The 16,899-nt window shown below is 58.3% G+C and overlaps 1 protein-coding gene across 3 annotated transcripts in view; it reads left to right on the forward strand.

The window, feature by feature from the left end:
- The window catches only part of CCDC85C (coiled-coil domain containing 85C), a 78,790-nt gene that overhangs the window by 1,747 nt on the left and 60,144 nt on the right, over nt 1-16,899 (forward strand). The window lies entirely within an intron of this gene.

Below are 16,899 nucleotides of genomic sequence, written 5' to 3' on the forward strand. Positions count from 1 at the left end.
TTCGGGCCTCAGTTTCCTTATCTGTAGAATGGAGCTGGTAATCCCTACCTCCCGGATTTGAGGCAGAGATAAAAGCCTCTGAAAGGGTCTGTAAACTGCTGCTCACCTTCCAGGAAGTGCCCAGGTTGGCAGCAGTGGCTGGGGTGTGGGTGGGAGGACCTTTGGCCTCGGGAAAGCCCAGCTACTGTATTCCAGCCCATGTGACTGTTGGGCCCCGGGCAGAGGGCTCTGTAGGAGCGGGCAGCCGGTCGCCCTCCCCATCCCCAGCCCTCTGATTGGTGGCTGTCCCTCCTGCCTCGCTCCTCTCCCTCCTCCCCGTCTTTCCACATTTTTAGTGGCTTGGCTCCTGCTTCTGGTGGCTGTTCCTGCTGCCTGAACTATTTGCCTGAAGGTGGAGATTAAACAGCCCTTTCTGGTTCTCTTTAAAGGCTTTCCTAGTTCAGAGAAAATGTATCTAGGCCTTAAATGACTGTTCTTTCCAAGTGACAGCCTGGGAGCCGGGTGGGGACGGGACCGCTCTTTTTGCTTTGGTGGCCAAGTGGACACTGCAGGTGCCTCAGGGGGGGGGGCTGGGGTGGGAACTGGACCCAGGGGGAGGTGGGGCACTAGGCCGTCGCAGTTTTTATTTACCTTCCTAGCCTGTGAATTGGGGCAGGGCTAGGTGTAGAGGCGTATTTTGTTACTGATTAGCAATCTAAGGCTACAACTTGGGTTTCTCTCCGGTGACTCTGTATCCACCCCGCCTCCCACCAGCAAGCTCCTTAAGGCCAGTGGGAGTAGCTCAGAGTTCGGTGGTTTGCACCATTTGGGGAATGAGGAGTCCCAGTCTCAGCCTCTCTGGGCTTGTTTTCTGGGGCGGGGGTGGAGGGGTGGGGCTTGGCAGGGACAGATTTCTGGGCCTCGGTTTCCCCAAGTGTGGTAGGAGAAGGACTGCGGCAGTCTGTGGCTCGGAAGCGAAATGTTTCTGGGTTCAGCTGCGCCATCAGTGGCACTTGGCAAGGGTGTCTCTCTGAAGGGCACTCAAGCGTCAGGGCGTATTGGCAGAGAAGTCCTGGCATATTTTGGACAAGGAGACCTGGACCCTGTCTTCATTTGCTGCTTCTGTCAGCAGAGCAGGTGTGGAGGACCGGATCCCACCTGAGGTTTCCCAGCCCACTGAGGGGCAGGGTGGGTTGGAGCTGTAGGTTTTCCTGTAGAATCCGCGCTCCCCCAAGACCCGTGCACACAGGGAACAGGACTGCCACAGATTCTGTGGTGGCACAGCTTTGGGTTGGGGTGAAATAAGCCCTCAGCGTTATGATAACAAATTTCAGTCATCAGTGGGATTGTTGTCAATTTAGTTTTGTCTCAAAGTTGAGCGTAGCCTTGAGATGGTCTCTCAACAGTATGAGTGGGATGTCAGGAAACAAGGAAAGGCCCTTCTCTTCAAAGCCACTCTTCTGCTCTTGGACCTGTTGTTTTGGGTGGAGAGCAAGCTGGAGATGAGGCAGATAACAGGCCTCAGTCTGGGTGGTGGTGAAGGTGGAATCAGGTAACAGACTGGTGCCTCAGATCCTTTGCCCTCTCAGCTTATCCTCACAGGAACCCTGCGAGGCAGTATTATCCCCATTTTACAGTCAAGCAAGTAGAGGCTCAGAGAGGTTCTGAGCAATTCCTGGGAAGGCAACTGAGATTGAAATGTCAGTTGTCAGTTGCCTGGGTGGTGCTGCGGGGGTCGTGTACTGCTCAGGCCCCGGGGTTGACTCACGTCTCTGGCCTGTGGTCATTTTGGCCGATAATATTCATCAACAGACACTGCTGACTCCCCATTCTCGATTCCGGCCCACATTTGCCCTGCTTCTCCTGTCCCAGCAAATGTCACTTCCTTATCGGTGACCCCTGAGCAGATGGTTGATAACCCCCCGTGGCCGGAGGGCTCAGACAATCTCGTGTTCGAATCTCTTCCCTCTTCCCTCCAGCCAGGGACTTCACTTTCGGGAGCCTCTCTCTGCCCGTCTTCTGTAGAGTGGATCCTCCTCTATCCCTGCAGGCAGTGGGCCTCAACAGTTGTCAGGACCTTGTCATGCATGTTTCTCCCAAGGATCCTCATGAGAAAGAGAGGGACCCGTTGGGGGTTTGCCAAATAGACATCGGCCGTTCTCTTTGAAACTCTGTTTACCGTTTAGACAGATAGCCCTCCCTAATGTTTGCGGCTGAGCTGGTGTCTGATTGCACCTCCTGGGGCGCAGTGGCCCTGTAGTCCTGTCTTGAAGCTGCAGGGTACCTGCAGCCCTGCTGCGGGGCCCTCGGGCCCTAAGAGGCTGTGGTGGGTGGCGGCCCACCTGAATTCCAGGTCCTCCCAGGCTGGGCCTGGGCCTGACCGGCTTGTGAATGGGAATTCAAATAGGCCTTTTTCTTGGTCTTTTTTTTTTTTTTTTTTCCCTTTTTGATCGAGGTCTGGGCTGAGCTGATTAAAGTCTGGACTGGGATGCTCTTTGCTCTAATTCAGTGGGGTGGGCAGACTGGGACAGGCGAACCCCAAACATCAGAAAGTCAGATTTGCGTTTTGAACTAATGCAATTTTCAAACAAAAGTTATTTTTAACAGTTCTGCCGTCCCCCTCCCTGTCCTGCGGGTCCCACCTTCTTTTTTCCCTCCCGCCGCCCACCGTGTGCCCGTCACCTCCCTCCCAGTCCTTCCATCACGTCACATGGCCCACTCCCCCTTTCGCTAACCCCAGGAACGAGGGCCTCCAGCAGCCCTTTGTGCAGGCCCCGTTTATACCTTGAAAAGTTTGAGCTTCTCAAAATAAGATTTGTTCTCCTGGTTGTGTTTTTTTTGCCGGTTTAAAGGGAGGATAGAGTGAGGGTGGTCTGGGTCTTTAAAAAAAGACGGAGCTTCTGGCCTTGAATAGGTCTTTTATGAGGGGATCCCAGCTCAGCAGCCCCGGGGCAGGACGCTAATGGGCAGCTTTTCCTAAACCCGGCCAGGCCTGGGGGCAGAGGTCAGTGAAGACAAGGAGGCAGGGTTGAATAAGCCTTTCCCCCGCTCCCCATCCTGAGCCCACCACCCGTCACTGGCCTTGGGCCAGGAGCTCGCTGGCCGGTAGCCCAGGGCAGGTGCCCTGCGCCTCACAGTTTATACCTATCACAGAGCATCCCAGTCCCGACTCCATTGTGTTCAGAGCTCCCAAGTGGTCCCATATCACAGATGGAGAAACTGAGGTCTGGAGAGGTATGGCGACTAGCTCCCAGTCCTTTGGGCTGGCTGGGGCAGAGAAGGGTGGCTGGATCAGTCCAGGGGATCTCTCTCAGCCTCAGGTGTCAGAGCCTGGGGCTACTTCCCCTCTGGGCCAGGACAGTCTGAGACCCCCTCCCCCCCCCACCCCCACCACGGGAGGCCCCACCAGCAGTGGAAGGCTGCTGCTAAGTTGCTTCAGTCGTGTCCAACTCTGTGCGACCCCATAGACGGCAGCCCACCAGGCTCCCTCGTCCCTGGGATTCTCCTGGCAAGAACACTGGAGTGGGTTGCCATTTCCTTCTCCAATGCATGAAAGTGAAAAGTGAAAGTGAAGTCGCTCAGTCATGTCCGACTCTAGCGACCCCATGGACTGCAGCCTACCAGGCTCCTCTGTCCATGGGATTTTCCGGGCAAGAGTACTGGAGTGGGGCACCATTGCCTTGTCCGAGTGGAAGGCTACTCGGAGCTTCGTCCTGGGCAGGGCCCTTGTGACCTGTAGATGGATCCAGGCAGGGTGGGGCCTGTGTAGCTAAGGTGTGGCTCCCCTTCTCAGGTCAGACCCAGAGCCTCAGTCTTGCTGTCCTGTATTCCTTGCCTGAAGTTCACGGCTCCAGAGATCTGTGGATGGGAAAGTACCAGCTTCCATGCACCGGCTCCCTCCTTACTTGTGTTTCCATTCCCTGGCTTCCCTGCAGACAGCTTCCCTCTGCTGTCGCAGCCCCCCCTAGGCCCCTCACTCAGGGCCTGGCCTCTGAGTTCCTAGGACACAGACTTGGTTTTGTGTTGATCCTGGAGTGGCACGATTAGCAGGGAAGCCCTCCGCTGCTCATGGTCTGTGTTTTGCACTCGTGGGGGATTTCCTATGCTCTGCTTGTCCTCATTGGCACAAAGCATCGGAGGCCTGGACCCTGCTCGAGTTCTGGACCCTCTGTTTTCTCATCCGGAAAGTGGGAAGCCGTGACCTACCTTCAGGTTGAGGAAGGAGGGAGCGTAGGGATGTGTGATTGTGGGCAGCGTGTAAGAGGAGGTAGCTTACTGCACATGGAGAACCGAGCCTTGAAGGATGGGCTCAGAGACTCTCCGCTGTCACCTGGACTCCTGCAGACTTGCCTCCTTGGGGTGGGGCTGCGGGACCCCCATCACATGCTTGTGAAGGGGTCCTTGTGCCTGCCCGCTGTCACAGTCACAGGAGTCCTTGTCCGGGTGAATGGAAAGGGGGTGGCCTTCCAGCAGCAGAAGCAGATCTGCAGGTGCATCTGGACCAAGGGTGCCGAGAGCCCAGGGCCTGCAAGGTGCTCTCACGACCTGCAGGGAGGCAGGGGGCCTGAAAGCCTCTTTTTGGAAACAGCAGGAGCCAGTGTGTTGAGCCAGGAGATGAAGGGCTTTGGAGTTGGTGAGCTGCCACTAGATTGGCTGTCAGCCCAGGGGGGTCAGTGCTGTGTGCAGACCCCCAAAGTTCCAGCAATTCGGACTTCAGCTCCCGCAAACAAGCGTGGTCCAGGCGGACCTGGTTGCCTCTGGAGGTGGGGAGCGCCCCATCAGTGGAGGCATGCAAGCCCAGGGCATTCCTGAACCCACTGCAATGAAGCACTCAGACAGCTGGGCAGCTGGTTGTGCGAGTCCAGAACAGAAGTAGAGAATAGTCCGGAGGCGGGTGGGTGGGGCAGGTTGTTGAGAGAATTCGCCCTTCAAGCAGGAAGGAAAACAAGAGCAGACGTTTCTTGAGTGGTTACTCAGTCTGAGAGTGCCACGCGCGGTGATTCATGTAGCTGGGCTTGGGGAGTGGCAGCTTGGGAGCGTCCATCTGGAGTCCGTCGTGGTGTGGGCTGAGTTGGGGGCCTCCGGGGTGGTCGTTGCAGGGACCGTGGTCACAGGAGAGAACCTTCTCTGCAGGGCCTCAGACCAGGCGTGTCTGCCCCAAAGCCCCGCCTACCTCCTTGTGACTCCTGATGTCTGGGGTCAGGGGCTCCACCCTGAGCTATTGGGGTGCTCAGGCAGAGCGGCACCTGTGGGCGATCTGCCCTCTCTCTGCAGCCTCACTGTGCCTGCCCACGGAATACTTAGGCCCACAGTGGCTCTGCCCACGCCTACAACCTGGGTGCCGGGGGTGGGGGTGGGGGATCCCTACAGGGAGTGCCCTGGGATTTCAGAGCTGGGAAGGAGGCAGCACTTATCTCCCTGGAGCAAGGTATTGAGGGGACCCCAGTGGCTTCCCCGAAGCCTGGCGATAGAGGAACAAATTGGTCTGCGAAACAGACCTGATGCTCTTTGGATCGTGAACAGGCAGGAATGAATGGTCTCCTGCACCCTCAGCTTCCAGGCTCTGAGAGCTGGTCACTGTCGCCTGTTCCCCTCTTGCTGTCCTCTGCTGCTACAGGCAGGCGGGGGCAGGAGGGTGGAGGGCAGGTCTGGAGCTGGGTCACTTCCCTGGTGATGGATGCCAGCCTCTTCTTGAGCAACTCACTGTTGGTCTGCATTGTCCAGGGAGCAGGGCAGAAAGATCAGGAGTTGTATTGATTCATCAGTAAATGTTCTTGGGATCACCCTGTGTATGATGTTTAAGCAGAGGTGTGGAGCGTCGTTTAATCAGAGAGGAGGCCAGGGACACTGGGGAGTAGGTGAGGGTCTGTTTCCCTTTCCTCCTTCCTGCTTCCCCGTTGGCCAGAGGCCCTGGTCATTTGTTATTTCCTGAATTCGAACGTGGGCTTTCCCCTCCTCTGTTGCAGTGCAGGGTTGCATCTTAGAATCAGCATGTGTGTTTACTGCAGGGTCTTCCCCTCCCTCGCTCTGGAAAATCGGGCATCTGTGACTGATGGTATCTTAGAGAGGAGGAAATGCCATGCCTGGGAAAGCCGGAAACCTGGGAGCAAACTGCCTGGAGCCCTAAAGGCTCTCAGAGGAGACTGGGAAGGGAAGGGGACCCGCCCCAGGCTTGGCCACACTGGTGCTGAGACGCGCCGCGGTGGGGGTGGGGTGGGGTGGTAGAGGTCCCCGTTTCTGCTGAGGAAGGGGCTCAGGGCAGAGAGGCAAGTCACATCGGGTCACATGGGGGTGGGGAGGGGGCCGTCCACGTGAAGCTGTAGCCTGTACCCCTGCCACTGCCGTGTGACTTCATCATGCCCCCTTCGCTGCTCTCAGAAGTGCCCTGGTTTGGCTCTCAGCCTCTTCGGGGTTGCCCGGAGCTCAGTGGAGGGGGGTGACTGGAGCTGGGGGCTGAGACGGAGCAGGTCTGTGCAAGCAGAGGAGGGCAGGGGAGAGGCCAGGCATGGAGGGAGGAGCAGCTGGAGCAATGGCACATCTGGCTAGGCGGGCTGGTGCTGACTGCGCAATGCTGGGGCAGGTGGCTCTGCGGTGCTGCCCTCACGGCGTCCCCCACTGCAGTCCCTGGGCCGGGCTCTTCCAGCTGTGAGCGGTTCCAGCTGTGACCTTCTCAGAGAGTTTTTCTGCAGTCAGCTGTCCTGGGCGCACTCCGAGACTGCCACTTTCCATAGTCCGTCTGCTCCCTTCCCCTTGCACTCCGCTGAACACACACACGGGGGCCCCACCAGCTAATACAGCCCACATCTGGGGTGGCTTCAGGGGCATGGTTGTGTCCCCCCACCCCCCGCCCCTTGGGTCAGGGCTGTTTGTGTGGATCGGACAACGCAGAACCAACGGCCGCAGCCCACTCGTGAACTGACCTCACGCACGCCCCGTCTTCTCTCTGGGCCCTTGTTTTGCCCCTCTGTAAAATGGGAGGCCTGTGTGGGCCACACCCAGGGTGCCAGAGACCCTCGCATCCTCTGGCCCCTTGACTCTGCGTTCCTAGAACTGGCAGAGCGACAAGGAACTGGCCACCTGCCCTGCCCATCCTGACTGGCTGTCACCTTTGTGGTTAGGTCTCTTGCAGGGGCAGGTCTGGGTGGTGGTGGGGCTGTGGCTGCTGTGATGACAGGCGGGCACCGCTCTGTGCAGCACTGAGGCCAAGCCAGTGGCTGGCCAGCCTGTCCTCGTGAGGGGCCGTGGTGAGGGCCCCGGTGGAATTACCTGCCCCTGCCATCTGATCGCCTTCTGCAGGCCTGGGTGCTGCTAGAGGAGAGTGCTGGACTCTGGTCCCCTGGTGTGGGTTGCCCGGGACAAGACCGTCTGTTCTGGACTTATGCCATTTACTGTCGTGTCTGTCCCCATGCCCATAACCTTCCCCAGGGCAGGGTCTCGTCTTTCTGGCATGTGGTAAGCACTCAGTAAATGGTGGGATGAGAAATGAGCAACCCAGAGGTGTTGGATGAGTTCTCCGTCTGGTTTTAAACGCAACAGTGGTCCATCCGATTTGGCCACCTGCCTTTCTTTCTTTTCCATTTGTGCCATTTGGCGCCAAATGGCCTTCAACTACTTAAAAAAAGCCCCGCCATATCACCTCCCCAACCCCCAGGGTGGTGACTTGCTTCCCACTGCCCCCCACCCTTTCCCCCACCAGCTTCCCTGTCCTTTTAACAACTCCTTAAAAGTACATCTTTGCTTTTATCAGTGGTTCTCAACCTCAGCTGCATATTAGACATCACCTTTGGGAACTTGAAGAAATGTCAGTGCCTGGACCAGTCCTCAGAGATGGGCCCAACGGGTTGGGGGTGTTGGAGACGCTCCCTGGGGGCTCCTCCCTGGTGGGAAGCTCTGGGGGACAAGCTGCGGGGTCCATGGGCCGCCTGAGCCAGAGGTGGCCTGTTGGCAGGTCAGCTGGCAGCAAGGACACCTCCCCACACTGGGGCATCACAGCCTGCGGGCTTGGAGGCTGGTGTCGGCTCACGTTAGCCGTGAGCGTGAGACAGACCCGTTCGGATGGTCGCTTGCCCGCATTTGCCGCCTGGATGCCCAGGGAGCTGGCTTTGGTCTGCCCGGCGGACAGTGGAAAGCTGGGTCTGAAGCTGGCCTTGCGTTTGCTGAGCACCCACCCAAGCCCTGGTGGTCTCCCTGCCGCCCCCCGGGAGCCAGAGCAGGCTGCCAGGCATCGGGCTGGGAGGCACTGGCTGCCTTTGTCACCCCCGTGGAGCGGGCGGCGGTGGTGGGGGAGGCTGGGTCGCCCCAGAGGGGCTGGGGGCCTCCTTAGGGCTGCGGTCAAGGGGACAGCGGTGGGCAGGGCTGGCAGCACCCAGACGGCAGGAGAGCCGACCCATTTCCAGAAATAGCCCGCACACTGTCAGGGGAAGCATCTCTTTGTCTTCCCCGATCTGTCTTTCTGTCGGCTCCGGGCTGTAAGGCAAGAAGCAGGCGCGCTCTTGTCATGGAATCAGAAGCTCAGGGAGCCACCCGCCCTTCCCCACCGCCCCCCACAAGGGCCCGATTGTGCGGCGCCCCTGAATGGGCCCGCCCCGCCCCGAGCGCACCGGCTCCTGTCCTAATGAGCCCGCTCTGGGAGTGGCCCTTTGTGGCGGGTTCCGGCCACGCTGCTTGTGCCAGGGGCTCCCAGAAGGCTCGATTCACATCTCCCGGAGCTCTGGGGGTGGACAATGGGAGCCTCCCGCCCTGCCCTTTCGCCTTTTTCTCTGTGTTTTTTGTATTTTGGGGAATGCACACACACACCCCACTTTTATATGGGACAGAAAATCAAACCACAGGTTTCTTGCCCTCTCTGCACCTTCCAGCCTGGCCGGGGGGCGGGGTGGGGTGGGACCCGGGTTCCCAGCCCCTCCTATGGGACCTCCCTCCACCAGTGTACCCTCCTCTTGTTTCTGGGTCTCTCCTGGCTCCTTTCCCCTGCAAATAGGCTCATGTTTCCTGGTCCAAAACAATAAACAAGATCTTCGCCCTTCTGTTCCCTGCCCCCGCTCCCTCCTTCCATGCCCACTTGTCCTGGGAGCATCCCAGGCCCAGCCCACCTTCCCACCCGCCGCGTCTTGGCCCCTGGTGGTCCTGGGCCCCAGGACAGGCAGCTCCGGCCTGGCCCATTGGTTTCTCCTCATCCTGACCTCCCAGTGGTATTTGATGCCCTCTCTGGGCTCGTCTGCTAGAACAAGGCTGTGGGCTGCTCGCCCCCAACTTCCCTGGCCGCAGCGTTTGGATGTCCAGCTGCCTCCCGCCTTTGCCGGGCAGTCTCCCTCCTGGAATGAGCCCCTCCTGGGTCTTCCTCTCCTTCTCTCTCCTGACCTGGATGTCCAGCTGTCCAGTGACCCGGTCAGCTTCCCACTGAGGGTGCCTTCTGAGTCGGGGCCCCTGTGTCTCTCCAACACCCCTGTGCCCTCCGCCTGATGGGTGGCGACCCTGCCCCAGGGTTTCCTGGCTCTGGCCCTGAGCTGCCCACTAGCCACTGGAGGCTGTTTCGATCCGAGTTAATTCAGTTAAGTAACAAGAGCGGTTTGGTTTCTGAGCAGCACTCAGGCCCCTTGCAAGCGCTTCGCAGCTTGTTGTCAACGCAGGAAAGGAAGCTCTCTGTCGTTCCAGAGGGTTCTGGGGGCAGCGCTGATCTGACAACGCCTGGCCGGGCCTTGCACTTGCTCTTGTGCCCAGAAGGAAGCTCTGTGTCTTGGCATGTGTCAGGGACTCTGCCTGCCCCTGCTGGGCTCCACGCACCTCCCCAAGGTCCGCCTGCCCCGCAGGCACACAGCAGGCCCTCAGGGCTTCTGTTGGCAGGAACCCCCTCGCCTGCCTCCTGCCCCCCGCGGGGATCCCGCCCTTCCCTCGAGGCTTAGGGCTGCTCTTCGAGGTGGCTGGTCACCTGCTGAGCGAGCAGCCACCCGCCTCCTCTCGTCCCCTGGTGTCAGCAGGAGCCTCTCACCGGGTGCCCTGCAGCCATGGATGCCGCTCCGGCTGGTGGCCTTGTGTGTGGGTCCACAGAGCTGTGTAGGAAACCCAAACCCAAGAGGCCACAGGCAGGGCTCCCAGAGGCTGCAGAGGTCACCCCTTCAGAGCCCAGCCCCCTGCTCCCAGCCTCAAAATGAGACCAAGAAGCATGCAGGATCAGAAAACAGAAACGGCTTTTGAAACGGTGGGGTAAGGGGAGGGGACCCAGGGCCTCCGCTCCATCTCCTCCCAGCCGTCCATGCCGGCAGCATCCTGGCCAGTCACCAGCCCCCAGCAGGGTCCCCTGCCGCCCTCCGTGGCTGTGACGGGCAGCGGGCAGGCGCACCGTTTTGGGGTTAAATGAGCTGCCGGAGTCCAGCCACGGGTCGTCGCTATGCCAGCTGGTCTCCCTGCCAGATGAAGCCATTAAGCACCACACCTGGGGTCCAGCCCTGGGTTCAGCCTCGCTGATTGCTGCCCCTCCTTGAGCCCACTGTTGGGTTTTGGGGGGGTGGGCAGAGGGACCGATGAGATCACAGCTGGATGGTGCCCCCCTGGGTCCCCTCCCCCTCCCCCCTTGTGGGCCTGCTGGGGCATTGGCCTGGCCTCAGGAAGACGAGCTAATATTCCGGCCTTCCCGACCTTGGGGGCCAGAAGGGTCCAAGGAGAGCCCCTTCCTAAGTCATCTTACTCTGGAAATGCAGGTGATGGTGGTGGAACCCTTGGTGGGCAGAGGATCCTCGGTGTCAGCTCCCTGGGGGTCCGCTGACCCCCTTCTGCTGCCGCCCCTCCTCTCCCTGGTCTGCGGCTGTGGGTTTCCTGGGAGCCCTGCCCCACCCCAGCCTGCAGCCCCCCAGTCGTGGGAACCCCTTCTGCTGACTGGGGGCCACTCTTGAGTGTGGTCAGGAGGTCCGGTGGATGCTCCTTGCCCTCCCTCTGCGGTCCCAGCCCTGGAGGGTGGTCCTCACCCTCGAGGGTGATCCCTGCCCTTGGAGGGTGGTCCCATGTGTGGTTTAATTTCATCTCATGTCTCTCCCTGCCGGGTCCTTAATCCCCGTCGTTCCCCCGAGTTGAGACCTGGTTCCTGTGAGCGCCAGCCTGGCTGTGGGCAACGTGATCCGCTCCCCAGTGTGTGTGGCTGGGTCCTTGTGGGCAGTGCGGGATGAAAAGACCCCTTGTTTCTGGTGCAATTCAAACTCTCAAACTGGGCAGGAGAGTGGCCGGCGGGCCGGTGGGCGGGGGTGGGGTGGGGGTGCTGGAGGTGTGGGGAGGCCATCCTGCCCTCCTGCTCTCCAAAACGGCGGCGCAGGTCGGGTCCCTGGAGCTCCTTGGCTTGGGGCTTTAATTTGGAGGTCGTGATGGTAGGGAGACAGCCGGGTCTGCTCACCCTCCTCTCATCCCTCGGCAGGCCCTGCTGCTTCAAGGTCAGCTGTGCCTCGCCCTGTGCTGACCTTTGGTAGACACGCACACAGTGGTCTCCTTAACCTGGGCGTGACAGGCTTTGGGGAAACTTGGGTCCCCAACATGACTGCTCTCGTGCTGTTTCTAAGAGGTGGGGCGTGGTCTGTGGCCCAGGAAAGACCGAGAACCACATTGGGAGGGACTGTGAAATCCCTCCCTGAAGGTTTTAAACCAATTTTTTAAAAAATGTGTACATATATATATGTATATATATGTATATAATTTTTGTTCAGTTTCTTTTTAAAGTTTTTATTGACATATAGTTGATTTGCAGTGTAGTTTTAGCTTCAGGTATATAGCAAACCGATTCAGTTGTACATATGTATATAAATATATACATTCTTTTTAATTTTCTTTTCCTTTGTAGGTTACTGCAATGTATTGAGTGGTGTTTCCTGTGCTATATAGTAGGTCTCTGTTGGTAATATATTTTATATATAGTAGTGTATATATTTTGGGAGAAGGCAATGGCAACCCACTCCAGTACTCTTGCCTGGAAAATCCCATGGGTGGAAGAACCTGGTAGGCTGTAGTCCATGGGGTCGCGAAGAGTCAGACACGACTGAGTGACTTCACTTTCACTTTTCACTTTCATGCATTGGAGAAGGAAATGGCAGCCCACTCCAGTGTTCTTGCCTGGAGAATCCCAGAGACGGCGGAGCCTGGTGGGCTACCATCTATGGGGTCGCACAGAGTCGGACACGACTGAAGTGACTTAGCAGCAGTGTATATATTTTAATTCCAAACTCCTACTTTATCCTCATCACCTTTGCCTTTGGTAACCATAACTTTGTTATCTGTCTGAGTCTATTTCTGTTTTGTAAATCAGTTCATGTCTTTTTTTAAGATTGCATATATAAGAGATATAATATGAAAATTCTCTTTGGCTTACTTCACTTGGTACAATCATCTCTGGTTCTTGCCATGTTTCTGCCATTGGCATTATTTCATTCTTTTTATGGCTGAGTAATATTCCATTGTATATATCAATATTTCCCTTCTCCATGGGATCTTCCCAACCCAGGGCTCGAACCCAGGTCTCCTGCATTGCAGGCAGATTCTTTACCAGCTGAGCCATAAGGGAAGCCCAATATATATTATACTACACCTTTATCCATTCCCCTATCGATGGACATTTAGGTTGCTCCTCCCTGAAGCCTTTGAAAAGTAAGAATGAATGAGCTTAATGCACGCCTAGCCAAGAGGCCCCATGCAGGACGCAGGGAGTGAAACCTAACGGCCTCTCCTTTTGTTGACCGGGAGTCCTGGGCACCGACCATCTTGATTTGAGCCTGTGGTCTAGCAGGTTTGGAGGTCAAGTTCTGGTTCACCCCCACCCCACCATCTTCAGAAGTCACACCTCTGCTCCTCTCTCTTTTTTAAAAATAATTTTGTTTGTTTGTGTATTTATTTTTGGCTGTGCTGGGTCTTCGCTGCTGCACCGACGCTCTCTGCTTGCAGAGAGCGGGGCCGCCCGCTAGTTGTGGTGCCTGGACTTCTCATTGTGGGGCCTCTCGTTGCGGAGCACAGACTGCAGGGCGCGCGGACGGCAGTAGCTGCGGCTCTCGGGCTCTGGAGCACAGACTCAGGAGCTGGGGCACATGGTCTTGGCTGCTCTGTGGCGTGCGGGGTCCTCCCTGACCGGGGATCGAGGCCGTGGCTCCCGCCTTGGCAGGTGGATTCTCTACCACTGAGCCCCCAGGGACACCCCGGTCCTCCCTTGCAGTTAAGGATTCAGGCTTAGGTAGATGTTTCCAGGCACATCTCTGCTTCCTGGCTTTCTCTCTGGGTGTCTCTTCCCTTCTGCCTCGTTGTCCCGGCACCTCAGTTTACCAGCTGGACCAGGTCCGTGGGGGCGCAGAGACCCCAGAGGAACCTGGGAAGGTTCTGGATGCGGGGTCACTTCTGGGCAGCAGCCTTGCCCTGGTGGGTGTTCCCAGCCTGGCCCCTTCTCCCCTGCTGAACTAGTGCCATTGGGGCTTTTTTCTATGTGACATTCTTGTCTGTGGGGCTTTCAGGATCCACAGTGGCTCACTTTCTAACCTCAGGCCTTTGCCTTCCTAGTGCCTGCCCAGGTGGGGGCTGACCTGACTGAAAATCAGAAAGCAGTGCCCGGGAGGGTTGGCTTCCTGCCCTCCCCCACTCCCCTAACCCCCTACGAAAACTTAGCTTTCCAAGCTGCCTCCCCTGCCCCCCCCAAAACCAGAGGTGCACGTGCCAGCTCCCCGAGGCTGTGGGCGCAGCAGCCATCACCAGCGGGAGCAGAACGAGCATGGGAAATTCTCCTAATTTCCTTCTTTTGAATTGCAGCCTCCCTCTTCCTGTAGACCGGGCCTCTGGTGACTTTTGAATTGGTCTGTGGGCTGCCGTTCTCTGGCTGGAAATATATGCATTCGTGAGAGCCTCCTTCGCCTTAATGAAAACGGCAGGCTTAGGGCATCAGGGGAGGCCCGGGGGCGAGAAGGCAGCTCTGAGTCTGGACTGATGGGCCAGCGCCCAGCCTGTGACTTTGGCTCTGAAAGGTGCTAATGCGCTCGTGTGCCGGCTGGAGTTTTCAGCTTCCGGGGAGGCTTTGTGGTTTCGAGGGAGCCCTGTGTCCAGCTGGGAGGCCTCATCTCCCCACGTTGCCCCCACTGGCCCCTCTGTGGCCTGCTGATGGGTGCCTAGAAGAAGCGGGAAGGACGCTCCCAAAGGGGAGAATGGGGTCTGGGAGGCCTCAGAGGGGTGTGTGCGGGGCTGCAGGTAAGGGGTGGCCCAGGGCAGATGAAAGAGACGCACCACGGGGATGGGGAGGGCGGCGTGGCTTTGTCACTGGCGTGGCAGACGTTTCTAGGGCTGCCCGTGGTGCGGGCCTCGGGGCGGGAGTGGCCACCTGTTCCAGTGTCCTATTTCTGCACCTGGGAATGAGGCTGCGGGAGGAGGGGTCAGCCTGGTGCCAGCTGGGGTGGTGGGACTGGCGGGGAGAGCCCTGGGGGCACCTGCTGTTGTGACTGCCTCCCGGCAGGGCAGTGCACCAAGCACCCAGCGGACCTGTGTCTGCCCTTGGCTGGTCCTGTTAGGCGGGGGAGCCCCTCAGGCAGGGGAGCGGTGAGCTCCCCCTCCCTCCCCTCCCCCACCATCCCTTCCCCCTCCCCCGGCAGCTCTGCTTTATCACTGATGATGCAGACCCTTGGGTTAGGGGTCTGGAAGGGCCATGTTGCAGAGAGTGGGAATAAATCCACCTGCACCCCTCAGTGTTTTTTTTTTTTTTTCTCTTTCTAATAAATGATAACGCTGACTGCTGTCCTTAGGGTTTATCTTTTTAATTCCTCTGGGGGCATGAGGTGTCCGGCGGGCCCAGGAGGGTAGTTTGTGGGGAAGGAGGAGGTCCTGGTGGGAGGCTGCCTTGCTGGGGGAAAAGGGGAGCTGGCCTGGCCCCACAGGAGCAAGCAGTACCCTGGGTCAGAAACGCAGGGACCCTCGTGAGCTCTGGAGGTATGCCTGTGGCCGTAGAGCTTAGCCGTGGCTCACCAGCCCCGAGGCCGCCTGGGGTGACTTAGGGTCCTGGATTGGCAGCAGCAGGGGTGGGAGAAGAGGCAGTCGGGGGTCCTGGGGCTCAGGGGAGGGGTTGCCTTGCTGACACATCACCGTTCCTCTTCATGTCTGTCCACAGTGGCTAAGACAAGGAGACGCTTGTGGGCAAAAGAGTGATGAGCTGGCATCTGGAAATGACGCCTCATTACAGAGTGTGCTTCTTAAACACGCGTGCATATATCAGGAAGGGCCTTCAGGAGGAGGGGTCCCCTGGGTTTCTGTGGCCCGGCTTGGGGCCTGAGTATGGGGAGGGGAGCTGGCCCGGCCCCACAGCACAGAGCGGGGGATGCAGGCCTCATGCCCACAGGATTTCACAGGCTCCCCCCAGTCCATCCCTGAGCCCCAGTTCCTGCCTCTGTCCTGGGGGGAAGGTGGGGGTGTTGGTGGTCTTCTCCGCGCCATGCTGTCGCCAGCAGAGTGCCGCCAGTGATGCGGGGTGAGGGTGACAGTGGTGGCTGGTCCCGGGCCCCAGTGCTGCTGATGCCTGCGTCCCTCCCTGCAGGTCCCCGCTCAGGAGACAGATGGAGTTTGATGTCTGAGTTTGCACCTGTGTGTGTGTGGGAGGGGGACAGTTTTCTCTGGGAGCCCTGGAGGAGGGTCAGGGGTCTGATTCTGGCCTCAGCCTGTCCTGGACCCCGTCCAAGGGCCTCCTGTATAAGGGCACCCTGAGGTCCCCCGTTAAAAAACAGAGACATCACTTTGCCAACAAAGGTCCAACTGTGGTGCTAGAGAATACTCTTGAGAGCCCCTTGGACTGCAAGGAGATCCAACCTGTCAATCCTAAAGGAAATCAACCCTGAATATCCATTGGAAGGACTGATGCTGAAGCTGAAGCTCCAATACTTTGGCCAGCTGATGCAAAGAGCCAACTCATTGGAAAAGACCCTGTTGATGGGAAAGATTAAAGGCAGGAAGAGAAGGGGACGACAGAGGAGGAGATGTTTGGATAGCAGCATCATCCAGTCAATGGACATGAGTTTGAGTAAACTCTTGTCTGATAGTGAAGGACAGGCTTGCTTCAGTCCACGGGGTCGCAGAGTCAGACATGACTGAATAACTGAACAACAACGAAGCCCCAATAACATGCTGGGTCGTCATCACCAATGACGCGCTGGCCCGACGGTGACGTGCTGGGTCATCATCACCACATGGTCTGAGCACCACCCACAGTAGGCAGGGGCCACCAGGAAAGAAAGTCCTGCCCGGAGTGGGACAGTCCTTGCTGCAGGGAGGAGGGAGGAGGCCCCCGGGTGGCCGGCCTAGCTCTTGTCCCTGTGTCCTGAGCTCGACCACCGCCCAGCCTCCTACCTGAGGTCCAAGGGAGGAGGGGGCTTTGGCGTCTCACCCTCCCCACTGCAGGACTTGGTCAGGGCCAGCTTGCTGGGTGGGTTTCAGCTGGGGCTGCGATTCAGTTTCCTGGCGGGCACTGGGTGCCACCTGACAGGGTCCAGATGGAGGGTCCTGAGCTCTGGTCGTGGGTCCACCCGTGTGAACCCAGGCAGGTCACACAAACTCAAATGCCTCTCCTTTCCGTCTCTGATGGAGTGACCTTGTCTTGTTCATCTGGGGCTGTTGAGACTGGATCAAGGCGTGTGTGCAGTAACAGCAGGAGCAGCCTGGTGGGGCAGCAGTGGGTGCTCCGTGCTGTGTATCCACGTGCTTAGCCTTCGAAGGCGCAGGCACTTCCGTTTTCCCACGTGGACGGCAAAAGGAAGTGGAGACCGGGAGAGGCCGAGCAGCCCAGATCCAGGGGAGAGACGGGAGGACGGGGCCTGGCTCTGGGGCCCGCAGCCCGCACCGGGACCCTGCACTACCTCTCTGTGCATGAGACGCAGCGCACAGTCACTGCATTTTCTTCTTCTGAAATAACTGCCTGTTGGGAATTGCCCAGAG

This window comes from Moschus berezovskii, chromosome 21 (assembly GCF_049115385.1).
Source record: "Moschus berezovskii isolate FMDL1 chromosome 21, NW_MosBer_1.0, whole genome shotgun sequence".
Taxonomy (NCBI): Eukaryota; Metazoa; Chordata; class Mammalia; order Artiodactyla; family Moschidae; genus Moschus; species Moschus berezovskii.